Genomic DNA, 16,580 nt, shown 5'->3' on the forward strand with positions numbered 1-16,580 from the left:
AAACACCAACTGGAGTCTGTCAGTGTATACTTGAAATGAGGTTTTATCATGTGAAGGTCCCTGAGCTGAGGTGGGGTGGGGGTGAGTCTATTATGTGAATATCTTTATTGTCCCTAAGCTAACACTGGGTGAGGCTTGTCACTGTCCTTGGGTAGACCTCAATAGGGGCATTGTTCCCCTCCTGGAGAAAGGTGAGGCCTGAGAGGATATGGGAGGTACAGTAATACTCACAATGGGTAGGGACTCTGAGGAATCAAGCCTTTCTAAGGATGAAGCTATATAGCTTGCTGTCTGAAATCCCACATTTTAACCAACACGCATAGATGGAATTTAGAGCGTGTTTGTGGTGTGGTGTTCATCCCTTGAACATTGTTCGTACACTTCATATACAGATTACCTAAAAGCTCACTATCTAATCATTGTTTGTTTTTTTGTACATCTCTGCTACGACAGAAACGTCCAATAACAATTGCATGGAATCTGGCTACAATCAATACAGCAAGTGTAGACATGATCTGAGTCTTGAGTAAGGCTGCAGGGTTACACAATACAAGACTGAAGTAGTGCTAGACCATCCTCTCTATCTAAACAACTCGAGCACTTGGGACTATAAGTTCTATCTGCAAAAAGATGATTCTGAGATAATTGGCTTTAAATTTCCAAACTCTCATTGGTTTGAATGGTGTCAGCGATTTGTATCTTGTATTCTTTTGAACTTAACAACATGAATTGGGGTATTTAGAATACTATATACAGTGCCTTGCAAAAGTATTCATCCCCCTTGGCGTTTTTCCGATTTTGTTGCATTACAACCTGCAATTTAAATGGATTTTGTTTGGATTTCATGTAATGGACATACACAAAATAGTCCAAATTGGTGACGTGAAATGAAAAAAAAAAATTGTCTAAAGAAATTCTAAAAAATAAATAACGGAAAAGTGGTTATTGCATATGTATTCACCCCCTTTGCTATGAAGCCCCTAAATAAGACCTGGTGCAACCAATTACCTTCAGAAGTCACACAATTAGTTAAATAAAGTCCACTTGTGTGCAATCGAAGTGTCACGTGATCTGTCACATGATCTCAGTATACATACACCTGTTCTGAAAGGCCCCAGAGTCTGCAACACAAAGGGGCACCACCAAGCAAGCGGCACCATGAAGACCAAGGAGCTCTCCATACAGGTCAGGGACAAAGTTGTGGAGAAGTATTATTATTTATTATTATTATTATTATTATTACAGTACAGATCAGGGTTGGGTTATAAAAAAATATCAGAAACTTTGAACATCCCACAGAGCACCATTAAATCCATTATTAAAAAATTGAAATAATATGGCACCACAACAAACCTGCCAAGAGAGGGCCGCCCACCAAAACTCACAGACCAGGCAAGGAGGGCATTAATCAGAGAGGCAACAAAGAGACCAAAGATAATCCTGAAGGAGCTGCAAAGCTCCACAGCGGAGATTGGAGTATCTGTCCATAGGACCACTTTAAGCCGTACACGCCACAGAGCTGGGCTTTATGGAAGAGTGGCCAGAAAAAAGCCATTGCTTTAAGAAATAAATAAGCAAACACGTTTGGTGTTCACCAAAAGGCATGTGGGAGACTCCCCAAACATATGGAAGAAGTTACTCTGGTCAGATGAGACTAAAATTTAGCTTCTTGGCCATCAAGGAAAACGCTATGTCTGGCGCAAACCCAACACCTCTCATCACCCGAGAACACCATCCCAACAGTGAAGCATGGTGGTGGCAGCATCATGCTGTGGGGATGTTTTTCATCGGCAGGGACTGGGAAACTGGTCAGAATTGAAGGAATGATGGATGGCGCTAAATACAGGGAAATTCTTGAGGGAAACCTGTTTCAGTCTTCCAGAGATTTGAGACTGGGACGGAGGTTCGCCTTCCAGCAGGACAATGACCCAAAGCATACTGCTAAAGCAACACTTGAGTGGTTCAAGGGGGAACATTTTAATCCAATTGAGAATCTGTGGTATGACTTAAAGATTGCTGTACACCAGCAGAACCCATCCAACTTGAAGGAGCTGGAGCAGTTTTGCCTTGAAGAATGGGCAAAAATCCCAGTGGCTAGATGTGCCAAGCTTATAGAAACATACCCCAAGAGACTTGCAGCTGTAATTGCTGCAAAAGGTGGCTCTACAAAGTATTGAATTTGGGGGGGCGAATAGTTATGCACGCTCAAGTTTTCTGTTTTTTTGTGTTATTTCTTGTTTGTTTCACCAAAAAATTATTTTGCATCTTCAAAGTGGTAGGCATGTTGTGTCAATCAAATGATACAAACCCCCCAAAAAATCAATTTTAAATACAGGTTGTAAGGCAACAAAATAAGAAAAATGCCAAGGGGGGTGAATACTTTCGCAAGCCACTGTAGGTAGAGAGCATTGAACAGAACAGAGCTATGTCCATTTGGACCAAAATGCAAATAGAACCTTATAGTCCCAAGCTCTCAAACTGTTACAGAAGTGTTATGATTAATTGACTTCTCTGGCTCTGGTCCAGGGCCTGGTCTTTACTCAGCTAGGTAAAGACCAAGCCGAATCCTAGCTTCCACTTAAGTCAAATGTTCATTTAATTATGCATTGATGTCAATGGGAGACTTAGTGAAAGTTTGACTTAGTGGAAATTAAGATTCACCTCATGGTCAGAAGTTACTTTCTAATAATGTGAGCCATTTTGCCTTGTGGGGAGGAGGAACAGAGCAGCAGAGGTTCAGCAACAGCACATCCTCATGGTGTTTCTGATATTACAGAGAGATCCCATATGAAGATAAATGAGGTCTGCTGCCAGAGAGAGCTGCCCTTTGCCGGTACAATAGCTGGCTGGCTGTTGATAGATCGATATGAGTGAGTGTTAGTAATTAACGGGGCCTGCTAGCCCGGGGAACTGTGGTTTATTTCTCTATAATCTTCACTGCTTGCTTATCTTTCTCCCATGGCACTGGCAGGATGTATTCGGGAGTCAGGGCGATGATAAAATATGATTTTCATTTCATTTTATTCCTGTCATCTGATCCATTCATCTGTTTTATCTGTGTTCCGTGTGTTGTCTGGGTTACAGGTCTGGCCTGAGAACCCAGCCATGAGCCTGTCTGCTGAAGGCTGATTGGCCAGCCTGTCCTGTAGAATGCAGATGACTGGCCAAAGGCCTCCTAGCTCCTCATTACCTTCCAGTCACATTGTGGCGGCTGGCTGGTTCATTACCATGGTGATTGCAGCAGGCCTTCTTCCTCCCCAGTGCCCAGGTTCTAGAACCAGACTCATTACATTAGAACACTTTTGGCACCAGCAGTGTGTTGTGAGCCTCTTGGTTCAGCTCATCGCCAAACAGGGAAAACATTGTTTAAACTTTTGTTTAAAAAATTACCCTATTTTTTAGCATTGTAAAACAGACTTGTGATTGCCGTTGATAATTGTTCAGTTGTGATTTGTTGTTGCCACTTAATTAACAAATGTCTGTGGCCTTAATTATGTATCCTACTCTCTGAGTCACATTTTCCACCCACTGCATGGTCTGCTCCTGTAATCTTAAAATGGCCTCTTTCAGCTGGAATGACTGTGCTTTGTAAAATGTATTGCTTTTCCGTGATAATTTATTTGAAGCCAAACTAACGTCTCCCAGAAGCCAAATTGAAGTCAAACAAACATCTCCCAGAAGCCAAATTGAAGCCAATTTGAAGCCAAACTAACATCTCTCAGAAGCCAGTTTGAAGCCAAACTAATGTCTCCCAAGCTACCATTGTAGAACTTAGTTGATCTCTGTTCTGTTAACCCCCAACTAAACCCATGTTGTTAGAAGTGAGTAGGCTAAGTACTGTATGGTGTTATGTGAGAGGAGAGATCATTAGTATTGGTAGAGCTGGCTGACCTAACCTTTCCTCTGCATCCCTGGCTGCTGTTTGTGTTCTCTCCTCACTCAGTTCACTGACAGACAAAGATCTTGATTGTTTCACTCTTGGCTGCATCTGCAAGGGCCATCCAGCCATTCAGCCAGCCTGCCACAGCTGTACTGTCTCACCCTGTGACAGTGTTTTCCTCGGACCGCAACAGTTAATTTCTCTATAGCGGAGAGAAGAGTGGGGGACCTAAGGTTAAATGTCAAGCTGGGTCACTCTCTCTCTCTCACACGCACGCGTGCATGCGCGCATACACACACCATGCCGATGGGTTATGTCAAAGGCCAAGCTGGGTCACACTAGGGCTGTTGCGGTGATCCTATTACCGCCACACCGGCAGTCATGAGTCATGACCGCAGTAAAATTCCATGTGACCGTTGAGTCACGGTAATCTCCTCTTAAGCACTCAGGACATGCGTTGGTAGTATCCAACTCGCTAATGGCCTGGTACTCAAGGCTCTATTGTCCTTCTAACCACTCTGACATCAATGCAATCAAAAATCACATCGAACACTTATCATCAAAACAGTATTGTGCTTTTAAAAGTACCCTTATTGTGATTGATCAATTTGAAGAAAGAAGTTCAACAACAGGTTGAAACTGAGTGGAAAACATGGTCATTGTGGATGTTGTTTCAAAGCCTAACAACGAAATGGACAGCGCTTTCTAAGGTGATGATTCATTCAAAACACCCATATGCGTAGAGCTTATACAGATACACTACCTGTCAAAAGTTTTACAACACCTACTCATTCAAGGGTTTTTCTTTATTTTTTACAATTTTCTATATTGTAGAATAATGTCTTCACTATTATTCTACAATGTATAAAAATGTTTAAAATAAATAAATATCCTTGAAGGAGTAGGTGTTCACTTTTGACCAGTAGTGTATATGAGCCCAAGCTTGAAAAACACCGGAATTAAAATAATGATTGTGCCATTTGTTATACAATACATAGCCTACCGCATATTATGCACAGCAGAAAAACATTTTAAAAAAAAATGATTTAAGATGTCTTTAATTGGTCTAGCCTATATTCTAAAATTAAACAAATTCTATTAATCACCTTTTGAGTGTGGGCTGTATTATTATGTATACTGGATGGACTGGTTTCTATTCATGAGTCTGGGAAAGAACCTATAGGCCTAGGTGACGCTGTTGGTTCATTGATTGTGCAGTGCAGCTTATAGAGTTAGCCTACAATAGTGAATTTGTATTTGATTTTGAATGGCGTAGTAATAGGGAATGTTTTATATTTTCAGAATTAATAGGGTGACACATTAGACTACCTTTAGCTACAGAATATCTCACCACCGTGCGTTTCCATCTCTTCCCCTTTCTCCTTCATTACTTTCTCAAGCACGCAGAGAGAGGAGCTGTCAACAGTTTAATGAAATATGTTTAGTTGTGAAAACATGTTACTTTCGATGTTCCCGAACAGATTTCACTTTGTTTCCCAAATTAAGCACTTGGTAGCTGCAGGAACAGAGTTGGGGAGCCCATGGCATACAGAGTTTGGGCAGAATATCACTTGTCGAGCAGCGAGGCTGCATGCTCCTCAAACAACAGTGGTTGATGCATGGAGTGAAATAACCGGGTTGATGCATGGAGTGAAATAACCGGAGGAGCCTACCGGAACGAACAGGTGGGAAAGTGGCCTAGATTCACTATTCGAGTGCATAGGCGGATGACATGTCTTTTTTCCCCCTGCCCCTGTTCGTGCCCATTTGATAATGGGCCAATCTAAATCGAAACTAATTTAACATATTAGTAAAGACAATATAAAATTGAGAATAGTCTGATGGATGATAATATGATAACTTAATGAGAGAACAGCTGTGCAGCCTGAGCAGAGTGCAAGCTTTTTTTGCGATGTTCTCAAATCATCAATAGCCTATAGTCACATCATGCAGCCCATATACAGTGGGGGAAAAAAGTATTTAGTCAGCCACCAATTGTGCAAGTTCTCCCACTTAAAAAGATGAGAGAGGCCTGTAATTTTCATCATAGGTACACTTCAACTATGACAGACAAAATGAGAAAAAGAAATCCTTACAAATTGGTGCATTCACCCTATAGCCAGTGGGTTAACCACTTTACAAATTTTTTTTTTTAGGGGGCGGGGGTTAGAAGGATTACTTTATCCTATCCCAGGTATTCCTTAAAGAGGTGGGGTTTCAAATGTCTCCGGAAGGTGGTGAGTGACTCCGCTGTCCTGGCGTCGTGAGGGAGCTTGTTCCACCATTGGGGTGCCAGAGCAGCGAACAGTTTTGACTGGGCTGAGCGGGAACTATGCTTCCGCAGAGGAAGGGGAGCCAGCAGGCCAGAGGTGGATGAACGCAATGGCCTCGTTTGGGTGTAGGGACTGATCAGAGCCTGAAGGTACAGAGGTGCCGTTCCCCTCACAGCTCCATAGGCAAGCACCATGGTCTTGTAACAGATGCGAGCTTCAACTGGAAGCCAGTGGAGTGTGCGGAGGAGCGGGGTGACGTGAGAGAACTTGGGAAGGTTGAACACCAGAAGGGCTGCGGCATTCTGGATGAGTTGTAGGGGTTTAATGGCACAGGCAGGGAGCCCAGCCAACAGCGAGTTGCAGTAATCCAGACGGGAGATGACAAGTGCCTGGATTAGGACCTGTGCCGCTTCCTGTGTAAGGCAGGGTCGTACTCTCCGAATGTTGTAGAGCATGAACCTGCAGGATCGGGTCACCGCCTTGATGTTAGCGGAGAACGACAGGGTGTTGTCCAGGGTCACGCCAAGGCTCTTCGCACTCTGGGAGGAGGACACAACGGAGTTGTCAACCGTGATGGCGAGATCATGGAACGGGCAGTCCTTCCCCGGGAGGAAGAGCAGCTCCGTCTTGCCAAGGTTCAGCTTGAGGTGGTGATCCGTCATCCATACTGATATGTCTGCCAGACATGCAGAGATGCGATTCGCCACCTGGTTATCAGAAGGGGGAAAGGAGAAGATTAGTTGTGTATCGTCAGCGTAGCAATGATAGGAGAGGCCATGTGAGGATATGACAGAGCCAAGTGACTTGGTGTATAGGGAGAATAGGAGAGGGCCTAGAACTGAGCCCTGGGGGACACCAGTGGTGAGAGCACGTGGTGCGGAGACAGCTTCTCGCCACGCCACTTGGTAGGAGCGACCGGTCAGGTAGGACGCAATCCAGGAGTGAGCCGCGCCGGAGATGCCCAGCTCGGAGAGGGTGGAGAGGAGGATCTGATGGTTCACAGTATCAAAGGCAGCAGACAGGTCTAGAAGGACAAGAGCAGAGGAGAGAGATTAGCTTTAGCAGTGCGGAGAGCCTCCGTGACACAGAGAAGAGCAGTCTCAGTTGAATGACCAGTCCTGAAACCTGACTGGTTTGGATCAAGAAGGTCATTCTGAGAGAGATAGCAAGAGAGTTGGCTAAAGACGGCACGCTCAATAGTTTTGGAAAGAAAAGAAAGAAGGGATACTGGTCTGTAGTTGTTGACATCAGTGGGATCGAGTGTTGGTTTTTTGAGAAGGGGTGCAACTCTCGCTCTCTTGAAGACGGAAGGGACATAGCCAGCGGTCAAGGATGAGTTGATCAGCGAGGTGAGGTAGGGGAGAAGGTCACCAGAGATGGTCTGGAGAAGAGAGGAGGGGATGGGGTCAAGCGGGCAGGTTGTTGGGCGGCCTGCCTGCAGTCACAAGTCGCAAGATTTTATCTGGAGAGAGAGGGGAGAAAGAAGTCAAAGCATAGGGTATGGGCAGTGTGAGCAGGACCAGCAGTGTCATTAGACTTAACAAACGAGGATCGGATGTCGTCAACCTTCTTTTCAAAGTGGTTGACGAAGTCATCCACAGAGAGAGAGGAGGGGGGGAGGAGGAGGATTCAGCAGGGAGGAGAATGTGGCAAAGAGCTTCCTAGGGTTAGAGGCAGATGCTTGGAATTTAGAGTGGTAGAAAGTGGCCTTAGCAGCAGAAACAGATGAAGAAAATGTAGAGAGGAGGGAGTGAAAAGATGCCAGGTCGGCAGGGAGTTTAGTTTTCTTCCATTTCCGCTCCCGCTGCCCGGAGCTCTGTTCTGTGAGCTCGCAATGAGTCATCAAGCCACGGAGCTGGAGGGGAGGACCGAGCCGGCCGGGAGGATAGGGGACACAGAGAGTCAAAGGATGCAGAAAGGGAGGAGAGGAGGGTTGAGGAGGCAGAATCAGGAGATTGGAGGGAGAAGGATTGAGCAGAGGGAAGAGATGATAGGATGGAAGAGGAGAGAGTAGTGGGAGAGAGAGAGCGAAGGTTGCGGCGGCGCATTACCATCTGTGTAGGGGCAGAGTGAGTAGTGTTGGAGGAGAGCGAGAGAGAAAAGGATACAAAGTAGTGGTCGGAGACATGGAGGGGAGTTGCACTGAGATTAGTAGAAGAGCAGCATTTAGTAAAGATGAGGTCAAGCGTATTGCCTGCCTTGTGAGTAGGGGGGGACGGTGAGAGGGTGAGGTCAAAAGAGGAGAGGAGTGGAAAGAAGGAGGCAGAGAGAAATGAGTCAAATGTAGACGTAGGGAGGTTGAAATCCCCCAAAACTGTGAGGGGTGAGCCATCCTCAGGAAAGTAGCTTATCAAGGCGTCAAGCTCATTGATGAACTCTCCAAGGGAACCTGGAGGGCGATAGATGACAAGGATATTAAGCTTAAATGGGCTAGTGACTGTGACAGCATGGAATTCAAATGAGGAGATAGACAGATGGGTTAGGGGAAAAATTGAGAATGTCCACTTGGGAGAGATGAGGATTCCTGTGCCACCACCCCTCTGACCAGATGCTCTCGGGGTATGCGAGAACACATGGTCAGACGAGGAGAGAGCAGTAGGAGTAGCAGTGTTTTCAGTGGTAATCCATGTTTCCGTCAGCGCCAGGAAGTCGAGGGACTGGAGGGTAGCATAGGCTGGGATGAAGTCAGCCTTGTTGGCAGCAGAACGGCAGTTCCAGAGGCTGCCTGAGACCTGGAACTCCAGGTGTGTGGTGCGTGCAGGGACCACCAGGTTAGAGAGGCAGCAGCCACGCGGTGTGAGGCGTTTGTGTAGCCTGTGCGGAGAGGAGAGAACAGGGATAGGCAGAGGCATAGTTGACAGGCTGTAGCAAAAGGCTACAATAATGCAGAGGAGATCGGAATGAAATGAACTAAACATCTGGGAAAGGAGAGAGTAGGGCCTCCCTCACCAAAAACTCCCAAATATAACTCTCCCAACTTCCACCTCAGAAACTATAATTGTTTCACTGAACCACCCGAATAAAACTCTCCCAACTTCCACTTTAGAAATTAGAATTGTTGTAAACTACAGCGGTTCAATGTTTCAAGGAATAGACTCAACTTACTTTATTCAGCTAGCTAACTATGACGCCATAGCTAACTAGCATGCTAGCATCCAATAACACACAGTTTAGCACCAATACTTGGTTACAACAAACTACCAATAGTGTGTTAACACACTAAACAGATAATTCGTGTCCGTGTCTAGTTCCTTTCATAACGCAGCAATAATTAAACGTTGGCTAGCTAGCACAAATATTCTGTATTTAGCTGCTACAGTACAGCTAGCTGGTCGTGTTGGCTAGCTAGCAATGGCTGCTGTGTTGACTTTATTTTGAAAAACGGCGGCGCTGCGAACAAATGTAGCTGGCTAAAAGGATATTGTATTTAGTTGCTACCGTTGCTAATAGCTACTCACCAGCTAGTCCAGGAGGTGAGTTAGCTAGCTAGCTAGCTAGCTTCGTGCTACACCCGGCACCGCCGAATACAATGCTAACCTACAATAATTACATGCAATAACTACCCACAACAACCCACGATGCCTACATACAATACCTAGCTACAATCTAAATACATAGTTTAAGCCCTACTCGACAAAGCCCAAGCTATGTATAAAGCCAAACTTACCCGACGCCAGCTGTCTGGGTGGCAGACAAGAATACATTGGTCTTCTGCAATCAGTAGCTGTAATTAAGTACAGTAGCTACTAACTACCTAACGTTAATGCCTCAGATAATGAGGTTAGAAAAACAGCTGAATGGTAGGTAGCTAGCTGGCTTAATTACAGGTACACTTAAGCGTGAAATAACATTGGAAACAACTATCCACAGTGGTTAAAAGTTACCAGTAGCTACCCGCTAGCTAGCTAGCTTTATTGGTCCAGGTAGTGGGTTAGCTAGCCTCGTGCTTCACCGGGCACCGCCGAATACAATACATACCTACAATAACCTACAATAACTACCTAAATAAACTACCTACAATACCTAACTACAATACCTACCTACAATCTAAATACATGGTTTAAGCTTTACTCAACACCATATAAGAAGCCAAGCTTACCTCCTGCTAGAGAAAACACAACCTCTCCCGACCTCTTCCATGAATTTATTTGCAAATTATGGTGGAAAATAAGTATTTGGTCAATAACAAAAGTTTCTCAATACTTTGTTATATACCCTTTGTTGGCAATGACACAGGTCAAACGTTTTCTGTAAGTCTTCACAAGGTTTTCACACACTGTTGCTGGTATTTTGGCCCATTCCTCCATGCAGATCTCCTCTAGAGCAGTGATGTTTTGGGGCTGTCGCTGGGCAACACAGACTTTCAACTCCCCTCCAAAGATTTTCTATGGGGTTGAGATCTGGAGACTGGCTAGGCCACTCCAGGACCTTGAAATGCTTCTTACGAAGCCACTCCTTCGTTGCCCGGGCGGTGTGTTTGGGATCATTGTCATGCTGAAAGACCCAGCCACGTTTCATCTTCAATGCCCTTGCTGATGGAAGGAGGTTTTCACTCAAAATCTCACGATACATGGCCCCATTCATTCTTTCCTTTACACGGATCAGTCGTCCTGGTCCCTTTGCAGAAAAACAGCCCCAAAGCATGATGTTTCCACCCCCATGCTTCACAGTAGGTATGGTGTTCTTTGGATGCAACTCAGCATTCTTTGTCCTCCAAACACGACGTGTTGAGTTTTTACCAAAAGTTATATTTTGGTTTCATCTGACCATATGACATTCTCCCAATCCTCTTCTGGATCATCCAAATGCACTCTAGCAAACTTCAGACGGGCCTGGACATGTACTGGCTTAAGCAGGGGGACACGTCTAGCACTGCAGGATTTGAGTCCCTGGCGGCGTAGTGTGTTACTGATGGTAGGCTTTGTTACTTTGGTCCCAGCTCTCTGCAGGTCATTCACTAGGTCCCCCTGTGTGGTTCTGGGATTTTGCTCACCGTTCTTGTGATCATTTTGACCCCACGGGGTGAGATCTTGCGTGGAGCCCCAGATCGAGGGAGATTATCAGTGTCTTCCATTTCCTAATAATTGCTCCCACAGTTGATTTCTTCAAACCAAGCTGCTTACCTATTGCAGATTCAGTCTTCCCAGCCTGGTGCAGGTCTACAATTTTGTTTCTGGTGTCCTTTGACAGCTCTTTGGTCTTGGCCATAGTGGAGTTTGGAGTGTGACTGTTTGAGGTTGTGGACAGGTGTCTTTTATACTGATAACAAGTTCAAACAGGTGCCATTAATACAGGTAACGAGTGGAGGACAGAGGAGCCTCTTAAAGAAGAAGTTACAGGTCTGTGAGAGCCAGAAATCTTGCTTGTTTGTAGGTGACCAAATACTTATTTTCCACCATAATTTGCAAATGAATTCATTAAAAATCCTACAATGTGATTTTCTGGATTTGTTTTTCTCAATTTGTCTGTCATAATTGACGTGTACCTATGATGAAAATTACAGGCCTCTCTCATCTTTTTAAGTGGAAGAACTTGCACAATTGGTGGCTGACTAAATACTTTTTTTCCCCACTGTATGTTCTGATTTCTAAGACATTCTAAGGTTTGTATCATTCACAACTAAAGTTGCCAAATAACTCTAAATCTAGCGTAGCCTATAGGATCTGTTTCAAATAATCACTTTTATGCTCAACATAGCCTTTATATGCGCACTCGCTCCAGAATGGGAAAAATATCCTTTCTATTTTATTCAGCGAAGTTCAATTATATTCTTCTTACTATAAAATCATATAATATAAAATAATAACATGGGACTTAAAAGCACATCTTGTCTGCTAAATGAACAAGCCTACAGCCTATGGCATGCCGCATAGCCAGATCGCCTAACATACAGTAAGTAGGCCGACTCATATTCTGTTAATCTGAAATACATTTTCTTTTCTTTAGACCTACCTAAAATAAATAATGGATTTATTGTTATGGTGTATATTAAATTGATTAATTAGACTTGTTAAAATGTAGATGTTCCAAAGGCACGCATCAGTGGCTTGTATGTGTGGAGGCCTGGAGATGCTAAACGTGTTTATGTTAATTGACACAAAATTACCATGAGACAGGCAGACTTTTGTATGACAATAACCGGCTGACAGAATTTCATGATCACCACAGGCCTAGCATCAAACCACCAACACAATGGCCAGTGAGTTAAAGCTCTAGGCTATGTATGTATGTACAGTGCATTCGGAAAGTATTCAGACCCCTTGATTTTTTTCAACATTTTGTTATGTTACAGCCCTATTCTAAAATGGATTAAATAGTTTTTTCCCCCTCATCAATCTACACACAACACCCCATAATGACAAAGCAGCTGCAGAAATGTTTTGGTACCCTTCCCCAGATCTGTGCCTCAAAACAATCCTGTCTCGGAGCTCTACGGACAATTCCTTCGACCTCATGGCTTGGTTTTTGCTCTGACATGCACTGTCAACTGTGGGACCTTATATAGACAGGTGTGTGCCTTTCCAAATCATGTCCAATCAATTGAATTTACCACAGGTGGACACCAATCAAGTTGTAGAAACATCTCAAGGATGATCAATGGAAACAACAGGATGCACCTGAGCTCAATTTCGAGTCTCATAGCAAAAGGTCTGAATACTTATGTAAATAAGGTATTTCTGTTTTTTATTTGTAATAAATGTGCAAACATTTCTAAAAAACTGTTTTCACTTTGTCATTATGGGGTATTGTGTGTAGATTGATGAGGATTTTTATTTATTTAATCCATTTTAGAATAAGGCTGTAACGTAACAAAATGTGGAAAAAGTCAACGGGTCTGAATACTTTCCAAATGCACTGTATGTATGTATGTATGTACAGTACCAGTCAAAAGTTTGGACACACCTACTCATTAAAAAAAAAAAATATATATATATATATATATATATATATATATTGTAGAATAATAGTGAAGACATCAAAACTATGAAATAACACATATGGAATCATATAGTAACCAAAAAAGTGTTAAACAAATCAAAATATATTTTATATTTGAGATTCTTCAAATAGTCACCCTTTGCCTTGATGACAGCTTTGCACACTCTTGGCATTCTCTCAACCAGCTTCATGAGGTAGTCACCTGGAATTAATTTCAATTAACAGGTGTGCCTTCTTAAAAGTTAATTTGTGGAATTTCTTTCCTTCTTAATGCATTTGAGCCAATCAGTTGTGTCGTGACAAGGTAGGGAGGTATACAGAAGATAGCCCTATTTGGTAAAAGACCAAGTCCATATTATGGCAAGAACAGCTCAAATAAGCAAAGAGAAACGACAGTCCATCATTACTTTAAGACATGAAGGTCAGTCAATACGGAACATTTCAAGAACTTTGAAAGTGCAGTCGCAAAAACCATCAAGCGCTATGATGAAACCGCCACAGGAATGGAAGACCCAGAGTTACCTCTGCTGTAGAGGATAAGTTAATTAGCGTTACCAGCCTCAGAAATTGCAGCCCAAATAAATGCTTCACAGAGTTCAAGTAACAGACACATCTCAACATCAACTGTTCAGAGGGGACTGTGTGAATCAGGCCTTCATAGTCTAATTGCTGCTAAGAAACCACCACTAAAGGACACCAATAAGAAGAAGAGACCTGCTTGGGCCAAGAAACACGAGCAATGGACATTAGACCGGTGGAAATTTGTCCTTTGGTCTGGAGTCCAAATTTGAGATTTTTGGTGTCTTTGTGAGACGCGGTGTGGGTGAACGGATGATCTCCGCATGTGTATTTCCCACCTTAAAGCATGGAGGAGGAGGTGTTATGGTGTGGGGGTGCTCTGCTGGTGACACTGTCAGTGATTTATTTAGAATTGAAGGCACACTTAACCAGCATGGCTACCACAGCATTCTACAGCGATACGCCATCCCATCTGGTTAGTGGGACTATCATTTGTTTTTCAACAGGACAATGACCCAACACACCTCCAGGCTGTGTAAGGGCTATTTGACCAAGAAGGAGAGTGATGGAGTGCTGCATCAGATGACCTGGCCTCCACAATCCCGACCTCAACCCAATTGAGATGGTTTGGGATGAGTCGGACCGCAGAGTGAAGGAAAAGCAGCCAACAAGTGCTCAGCATATGTGGGAATTCCAGGTGAAGCTGGTTGAGAAAATGTCAAGAGTGTGCAAAGCTGTCATCAAGGCAAAGGGTAGCTATTTGAATAATCTCAAATATAAAATATGATTTAACACTTTTTTGTTTACTACATGATTCCATATGTCTTCACTATTATTCTACAATGTAAAAAATTGTAAAAAATAAAGGAAAACCGTTGAATGAGTAGGTTTGTCCAAACTTTTGACTGGTAGTATATGTATGTATGTATGTATGTATGTATGTATGTATGTATGTATGTAGTATGTATGTATAATCCTGGCTGTTAATCTGCATGACAAGGGGGCATATTTAGTTGAAAGCAGGGCAGGGGTCGACCAGTGGACTGTACTCCTATAGGATTCTCTCTCCCTACACTACCTCCTTGGTATTACCCACATGATGTAGCTTTGCTTTGCCATACTCACAGAAGCTGTGGGAACAGACTACCCACATGGGCACTGATACAGGTGGTGGTTATGGTCCCTGTTGCTGGTTAACTGGGCCTTTTCCAGAGCAGAAGCTGGGTGCTGTTGACTGGCAATCCTCCAGAGCAGAGGCTGGGTGCTGGGTGCTGGTTGACTGGCCCTCCTCCAGAGCAGAGGCTGGGTGCTGGTTGACTTGACCTCCTCCAGAGAAGAGGCTGGGTGCTGGTTGACTGGCCCTCCTCCAGAGCAGAGGCTGGGTGCTGGTTGACTGGCCCTCCTCCAGAGCAGAAGCTGGGTGCTGGTTGACTGGCCCTCCTCCAGAGCAGAAGCTGGGTGCTGGTTGACTGGCCCTCCTCCAGAGCAGAGGCTGGGTGCTGGTTGACTGGCCCTCCTCCAGAGCAGAGGCTGGGTGCTGGGTGCTGGTTGACTGGCCCTCTTCCAGAGCAGAAGCTGGGTGCTGGTTGACTGGCCCTCCTCCAGAGCAGAGGCTGGGTGCTGGTTGACTGGCCGTCCTCCAGAGCAGAAGCTGGGTGCTGGTTGACTGGCCCTCCTCCAGAGCAGAGGCTGGGTGCTGGTTGACTGGCCCTCCTCCAGAGCAGAGGCTGGGTGCTGGGTGCTGGTTGACTGGCCCTCCTCCAGAGCAGAGGCTGGGTGCTGGTTGACTGGCCATCCTCCAGAGCAGAGGCTGGTTGACTGGCCCTCCTCCAGAGCAGAGGCTGGGTGCTGGTTGACTGGCCCTCCTCCAGAGCAGAGGCTGGGTGCTGGGTGCTGGTTGACTGGCCCTCTTCCAGAGCAGAAGCTGGGTGCTGGTTGACTGGACCTCCTCCAGAGCAGAGGCTGGGTGCTGGTTGACTGGCCCTCCTCCAGAGCAGAGGCTGGGTGCTGGGGATCACTGTGAGTCACCATGCTCCCCCAGGCCTGCTAGCACAGCACCCCATTCTCCTACCTACAGTACAGCCTCCACTCTGAATAATTGAACAGAGCAGAGGGGGTAGGGAGAGGCAAGATGGAGAGAGGATCATCTCCATTAACAGATGCCAGGAAATGGGTGCTGTGTGCGTGTGTGTGCATACAGTATGTGTGCACTGTGTGTGTGTAAAGCAGTAATGCTGATTGAGCGGGCATGATCAAAGAAGTGTGCTTCCTCGAAACCGCTGCCTCCCCCATGAGACATTTAATTTATGCATGTTGTGTACACTAACACTGCTCACTCATTTAGACCGACAGAAAACCCAGTCTGTCTGTCTGTCTATGGAATCTATCGAATCTATCTACAGTGTATCTATGGCTGGCTACAGTTAACCACCCTGCATTGTGGCTCAGGTAGGCCTCTAGAAGGAGACCCTGCAGAAGCGATGAGGCATAGAGACCTTTTCTAGGCTCATACAATGTCTTGACATTTCAACCTACAGGTCCAATTAAAATGTGTGCAGTGATAAAAATTGGAATACTTGGTATTCTTGAAAGCAGCATTTTCCAGGTATTTTTTGCATATTTCACAGTATGTGATGATGAATAAGCCTGTGGAAAAGATCAAGCTTGACGCACAAAATGTCTAAGTGATTCTGTTTTAGTCCTGGACTAGGTTTCCCAGAATTCCCAGTAGGTGGAGTCACAGATGTTGTGCTTATTCCCTCCTGATTCCAGGAATCTTTCAACCAGGATTTAGTGAGGTAGTGTGTGAGGGTAGTGTGTGAGGGTAGTGTGTACATTCCACAGCGGCAACACACTGTCTGTCTGTCTCCCTGCCAAGTCTGTCTGTCGGTTTGTCTGCAACTCTCTCTCTAATTCCAGGAAATGTTAGACATTGTAATATAGCTCAGCCCTGCGCCCAAGTATAGCCC

General features: G+C 44.7%; 1 protein-coding gene across 1 annotated transcript in view; it reads left to right on the top strand.

Annotated features, from left to right (window-relative positions):
- LOC121530637 (palmitoyltransferase ZDHHC8B) overlaps positions 1 to 16,580 on the top strand; it is a 91,107-nt gene that overhangs the window by 58,325 nt on the left and 16,202 nt on the right. The window lies entirely within an intron of this gene.

Source organism: Coregonus clupeaformis, chromosome 18, assembly GCF_020615455.1.
Source record: "Coregonus clupeaformis isolate EN_2021a chromosome 18, ASM2061545v1, whole genome shotgun sequence".
NCBI classification, from domain to species: domain Eukaryota; kingdom Metazoa; phylum Chordata; class Actinopteri; order Salmoniformes; family Salmonidae; genus Coregonus; species Coregonus clupeaformis.